At 34.1% G+C, this 7,500-nt stretch overlaps 1 pseudogene; it reads left to right on the top strand.

Annotated features, from left to right (window-relative positions):
• The window catches only part of LOC137657537 (uncharacterized), a 78,003-nt pseudogene that overhangs the window by 19,942 nt on the left and 50,561 nt on the right, over positions 1-7,500 (top strand).

Here is a 7,500-nt window from a genome sequence, read left to right on the forward strand (position 1 = left end):
TATGAAAACTTAATTAATTATATCAACCGATGAAATGTAGAGGTGAAAGAAAAAAATATTTTCCTGCTGTGGTTTCTCTTTCAGATGTATTTAGATAATAATTTGTATTCCATTTTCTTTTGCCTAATAAATCTTAGCACATTGTTTGTGTTGATAAAACGAAGATAACAAATGTGTTAGTACCTATGCTTATACTTATCTATACTCATTACAGTCAGAAATGAATGATAGGTTTGGGCACCGGGTTGTAAATGGATTTCCCTAATGTTGACTGCCACATCTCCACAGTTCACCGGCTTGCCTTCATTCTCCATCGCCGCTCCACCTCCTTACATTCTTTCTATCTCTCCCCATCCGTTTCTATATAAATTGGTGTATTTCGTAAATTATTCTTACTCTCGCTTCACACCACCATTGGGATAAAATTTCAGGCGTGTTTTCTGTTTACAGGTTCCCCCCATCCTGAACTTGGCATAGAAAAAAAAAAGGGGGAGGGGGTTCACCTCCCACGTTTATATGCCACATGCTGTTGCTGCAAGCTCTGAGAGACCCACACTCTCGAGATGGATTCCCCAGCTTCAAGCTTGTTGTATGGCCACCTTCATAGCCAAGTTGAGGCACTTATCGTTTTCTGCATTTTGGAAGAAAAGGCAACTCAAGAGAGAGAGAGAGAGAGAGAGAGAGAGAGAGAGAGAGAGAGAGAGAGAGAGAGAGAGAGAGAGAGAGAAGGAGAGAGAGAGAGAGGTATTGCAGAGCAGGGGTGGGTGGGGGGGTCCGTTTAAAACCTGGTGCCCTCTCCTATCATCCATTTATCATACCGGGTTACGTAACAGAAAACTAGAGACTGATCAGCCAGACTCAGAAAAAAAATGGTTTAATTTCAGCTTCTATGAAACCTGATCAGGCCACTAGAAGATTTTCCCCTCACCGTTTCTAATCTTGAATGATCGGGCATTTTGGAAGAGCCAGCGCAAATGGTGTGGCTCTCGAGGCAGCGGAGGTTTTCTAGTGTAATAAAAAGCAAATATAGGATGTCTCAAACTTTCGAGTTAGAATTCGTTTACATTGGGTAATCAAGCTACAAAGGCAAACATTTGCAGGTGTTCCTTGCTTTCTACTTTATTCTTAGATTTTTTATCTTTTTATTATTAATAGGTTTCAAAAGAAGCAGCATACATCTATTGATGCCTTGTTTAAATCTGCATATCCTATCTCTAAGAGATCAGCCTGGTTTTATTAAATTTATTTTTTGTTTCAATGTAAAAAGAATTCATCACAACTAATTTTCATTACACGTATTCTTCTTTGCCGCAATTCTCCTAGCTAGAAGACCAGACCCATACCTTTTAATTAATTTGCCTTGGTGGATTTACCTGCATGAATTGTAAGGTAAACAGTCTTACCAATAAAATTGGATGCATTTAAGTAAAGTTTATTAGCACAAACATCTTGATAAACATTTCCATGTTCTAAATTATTCGCAATTTTTTAGTCTGACTTCAAGTGTTGATTTTAAATTCCTTAGCACTGCTGATATTTAGTTGCATTGACGATGTCTTATGTTTGTCCAAAATAAATTTATATTCGTTATTTAACGGGTGAAATCTAAGATTTGTTAATGACGTCGTAATTAAATGACTGATTCGTTAAAATTCCCATCTTATCTCTGATATGAAGGAGGAACTAAATCGAATGTGGGGCTATATATTGGATATTTTCCTATGCTCATGATCGTAAATTTATACACACGCACACACAAACACACACACACTCACACATACACACACACATATTATATATATATATATATATATATATATATATATATATATATATATATATATATATATATATATATATATATATATACACACAGAGCCACACACACACACACACATATATATATATATATATATATATATATATATATATATATATATATATATATATACACACACAGAGCCACACACACACACACACATATATATATATATATATATATATATATATATATATATATATATATATATATATATATATATATATATATATATATATATATATATGTATATATATATATATATATATATATATATATATATATATATATATATATATATATATATATATATATATATATATATATATACATATATATATATGTGTGTGTGTGTGTGTGTGTGTATTAGTTTCATAGTCATTTAAATTTAGATATACAGAAGGCCTTTTATCTAACCATTTTTTCATTACAATTTTTTAATTTATTCACTCCTTGGGAGATTGTCCTAGTGCTTAATATAAACAAAGCACATTAATATGCCAAGATAACTTCAGTACCACGACATTTCTCTCTCTCTCTCTCTCTCTCTCTCTCTCTCTCTCTCTCTCTCTCTCTCTCTCTCTCTCTCTCTCTCTCCTTCCCACCCAAAAAGGAAAGTGACAAGATATCCAGTATATTGGGAGTTGAAACGACGTAATTCCCCCAAAAGTTTAATTTCGTGTATTACGAGTTGAACGTGGACAAAGGATGACACTGGAAATTTAGATTTTATCTAAATGTTTCTCAAATTCTTGTGACAGGATGTGACAACGAGGAAATCTCGAGAACTGCGCTGGAAGTTATGACAGGTTTGTAAATTCATGTTGTGAGTCTTCTTCTGTTGCTTAGTTAACTCACTGCTCACATATTTATTGGGTTTTTTCATGTTTCTGACACAACGTAAATCAAAGAGTTCAGGGTAAGTTTACGATGAACTAATTTACAGGGAGAGAGAGAGAGAGAGAGAGAGAGAGAGAGAGAGAGAGAGAGAGAGAGAGAGAGAGAGAGAGAGAGAGAGAGAGAGAGAATGTTGGGCAACTATAACATCATTTACTTTCTAAAGCAATCCAAACGTTTAACACGCACGGGGATAGGCCATTAATTCTTTAAATCTTGCTTCGAATGTCCTTTAGATTGAACATCTTTGAAAAGACGATTAACGAAGTTTCTCAGACCATTTAATAAACCTGGCTAAGGAAAATACTGGTTTTTCCTTCTTTTCAATTAAGGTTTTTTTTTTTGGATACGCAGAAATCAACGTAATTTTTGGTTACGTAACTTATTTACTACAAATAGAATTAGGTTTTGTTCAGGATCAATGACTTGAAGGTAGCAGCATCAGAATAACAAAACTAATGAAGGAACTGTGAACTAAAATAAAGCTAAAGATGTTAACGCACTTACTGAGAACAAATTATTTTTTATTTTAGTTGTTTGATCCAGATATATATATATATATATATATATATATATATATATATATATATATATATATATATATATATATATATATATATATATATATAGTGTTTAAAAACTTTTTTTTCCTTGAAAAAAAATATTACAAAACCAAATAAATAGACAATTAAGTGGAAATTATCATAAAATGAGAAGAAAATATTTTCGCTATCATTTAATACGCCTCTATATGGGCAACATTAGATACACAAAGTGCATCAAAATGGTACTCGATTTTTTGCCATTTTACTCAGTAGCTTAGACTCGTCATTGCAGGCAATGCACTCACTGATATTTTGCTTGAAATCATTGATGTCCTGTAGCTTTGTTCGATACTCGATATCTTTAACACAAACCCATAGAAAGAAGTCCTTGGGAGCGAATTATGGTGTACGGGATGGAAAGGGGATCGGACCATCTTTTCAAATCCACCTGCCTAGAAATGCTTGATTTAGGAACTCATGAACATGAAGTTCCCATTGCCGCGGTGCTCCATCTTGTTGGAAAAGGATGGTTGGTGGAAGGTTATCTACCTTTGATGCCACACATTCATTCAGTTGGAAGGTCAAGGTAAACATCTTCAGTAATTGATGTCTCGTTGAAGAAAAAGGAACCAATGATTCGATTGCACATGATCCCACACCACCCACACACTTTGGACTATCTCGGCGAAGTTTCCTAATCACATTGAGATGTTCAGATCCCCAGATACTCACATCATGTGTTTTTAGTTGACTTGAAACAGGGAAGGTTGCCTCTTGAATAAAATAAACTCGGTTTAGAACGTTTCATCCTCAGACATTCGTTCTAGCATGTTAACTACAAGCTCTTTTCGTCTCGGTTTATCATTGGATGGAGCACCTGTATGTGTTGGACTTTGTAAGCGCAAAACTTAAGTTCTAGTGCAGGACTTTATGCACTGTTGAACGTGTTAAGGGTACCTGACACTTGCACGCATTCGTGGCACGCACTGGCACGCATTGATGCGCGAACTCGCTTGAACGAGTCGTGAAAATGTCGTGAACAGTGCTGGAACTCGCGTGCCAGAGCTTACCAATGCGTGCCATGCGTGCCCAGAACTTTGAAAGGTTTAAAGTTTGTGGCACGCATTGGCACGCACAAAATAGTCGTGAAATAGTCGTGAACGATGCGCCAACTGGAGTGAACTGGAGTGAACAGTGCGGGAACTGGCGTGAACTGGAGTGAACGATGCGGGAAGTGGCGTGAACTTTATAATGAAGAGAAACAAAAAGGAAACGAGAAAATTAATGAGAAGGAAAGAAAAATAAACCTAATAAATTTTTATATTTGCTGTTTTAATGTGAAAAAAAAAAATTATGTCTTATTTCAAACTATTTCTATAACTTTATAATGAAGAGAAACAAAAAGGAAACGAAAAAATTAATGAAAAGGAAAGAAAAATAAACCTAGTAAATTTTTATATTATCTCTTTTAATGTGGAAAAAAAATTATATCTTATTTCAAACTATTTCTATAATTTTATAATGAAGAGAAACAAAAAGGAAACGAAAAAATTAATGAAAAGGAAAGAAAAATAAACCTGATAAATTTTTATATTTGCTGTTTTAATGTGAAAAAAATGATATCTTATTTCAAACTATTTCTATAACTTTATAATGAAGAGAAACAAAAAGGAAACGAAAAAATTAATGTAAAGGAAAGAAAAATATAAACCTAATAATTGTTTATATTTGCTGTTTGAATGTAAAAATAAAACGATGTGTTATTTCATGCACACGTTTATTTTCCTCTATTACCAATCAAGACCCAAAACTCTTGTTTTAAATAAAAATGAACTGAAAAATAAACCCAAGAAATTTTTAAGTTTGCTGTTTGAATGTAAAAATAAAATGATGTTTTATTTCATCAACATACTTATTCTTCTTTATTACCTTAAAATGAAGAGCAAAACAATTTTTTTCTGTTTGCTGTTTTAATGTAAAAATAAAATGATTTCTTATTTCAACACACTTTTTTCTCTATTACCTTAAAATCAACAGCCTGAAAAGTTTTCATGTTTGCTGCTTTTAATGTTAAAATAAAATGCTTTTTTAATACTTGTACATATTTTATGTCTGCTATTTATATGTAAATCAAATGCTTTCTTATTGAAACAAAAATAAAGGGCAACAAAAAATACAAACGAAAAAGATACGTTTCTTCTCCTCAATGCAATGGTGTCTCTGACAGAAAGCATTGTTGTCTCTTCCGAAGCCAATCCAAGAATGTCCTCGGGTTGGAGAAGCCCCGTTTTTATATGGAGTGGCCAATTCGTGAACTGGCGTGAACTGGCGTGAACGATGCGGAAACGATGCGGAATGATGCGCGAACTCGCGTGAACGTGTTGTGAACTTCTCGTGAACTACGCGTGCCAATTCGTGCCATGGCGTGAACGTCGCGTGAACGTCGCGTGAACGTCGCGTGAACGATGCGCGAACTGGAGTGAACTGGTCGTGAACAGTGCGGGAAAAACACCAGTGCGTGGCAAAAATGCGCGCAAGTGTCAGGTAGGCTTTAGTTGTAAGTCATTGGAAGCAATACGGATGTACTTTGTAGGAGAACGATTAAAAAGCTTGTCTTAAATGATAGATGTTTTCTTCAGATGTTTTTGGTCGTCAAATGCATCCTTTTTCCAACACTATCCCTACCTCCATAAATTTCTTTTCCCATACACGATTTGACGGACAGGACTTTTGATCAATTCCACTCTTAGTTCAATAGTTTTACTGAGATTGTGTATCAGATTTTGTTTCAACACCCCATGTTTACCAACTGTTTCTTTTGAGGAGTAGCCATTTTTACGGGTTCATTTGATAGACCTTATTTCATAAACAAAGTACCTAAAATACACGAACTCTTTGTGAATGAAAAGATGATAACTGCCGAGTACAAAGAACAAATCTAATTCAGATACCTAGCCAATGGCTTCTGTAGTATATTTTCTAATTGTAGAGACAATATGGACGCGATATATATGCATATACATTATATTCACACACACACACACAAACATACACACACACACACACACACACACATATATATATATATATATATATATATATATATATATATATATATATATATATATATATATATATATATATATATATATATATATATATATATATATATATATATATATATAGAGAGAGAGAGAGAGAGAGAGAGAGAGAGAGAGAGAGAGAGAGAGAGAGTGAGAGAGAGAGAGAGAGACTTAATACTTGAACTTCATTAATTATAAGAAGTTAGAGAATTTCACTTGCTTTTCCGGTGCTCGAAGTCACGTTTTGGTTAAGGTCACCAGCATAAAAAAAGAGCTGTTTAACTGCAAAACTTTCAAGAACAATAGATTTTCAACAACTCGTCGGACTTTTGAGTAACCGTTTCGTAGATTAGAATGCGGGTTTTGGGTTATTCCATCTCCTTTCCTGGATACCATTATTTTTACTTTGATCATTATTTTGCATTAATTGTAGTTCAAAATAATGGCCACTTTTGGGTATTTAGGCTACAGGGACTTTTTATATTATGTGGTGCTGTTTTGGTATGCGATCTCATTTATGTATATATATATATATATATATATATATATATATATATATATATATATATATATATATATATATATATATATATGTGTGTGTGTGTGTGTGTGTGTGTGTGTGTGTGTGTGTGTGCATTTATGTAACTTGAGGTACATCCCACCGAATATGATAATCCATCTTGCATCCCAGTCTGAATTCTCTGAACACTTTGCTTGAACAATGAACCCGAAGAAGGAAATAACAGTTATTTCTCTAGTAAAAAGTCCTAATCAGGCGAAGTGGCAACCTCCCCCCTCAACATGCTTTCAGAATTGTCCTGTGAAACGATGGGATCCCCCACACTACACCATGGAATCCCCACGTACACATCTTTTTTTGGGTCCCGGTAGAGCCCTGGAGTTGATGGTGGCATATTGCTACTATCGCTACTAGTGTTGACTGGAAAGAGCACCTAAATTGTCTAGTGACCTATGCATAGTATCACTACAGTGTTGACTGGAAGGACTTCCTTGGTTGAATTTCGTATTTATTTATAATTATAGAATAACGTTCCTGTATTTGTTTAAATTTCGTCGTATCGTGATAGTGTGCAGATTTTAAACAGAGTGATTATTTCAACTGAATCTAATTTATAGCTGTGAAAAAAGGACTTCT

The sequence above is a fragment of the Palaemon carinicauda genome, chromosome 18 (assembly GCF_036898095.1).
Source record: "Palaemon carinicauda isolate YSFRI2023 chromosome 18, ASM3689809v2, whole genome shotgun sequence".
NCBI lineage: Eukaryota > Metazoa > Arthropoda > Malacostraca > Decapoda > Palaemonidae > Palaemon > Palaemon carinicauda.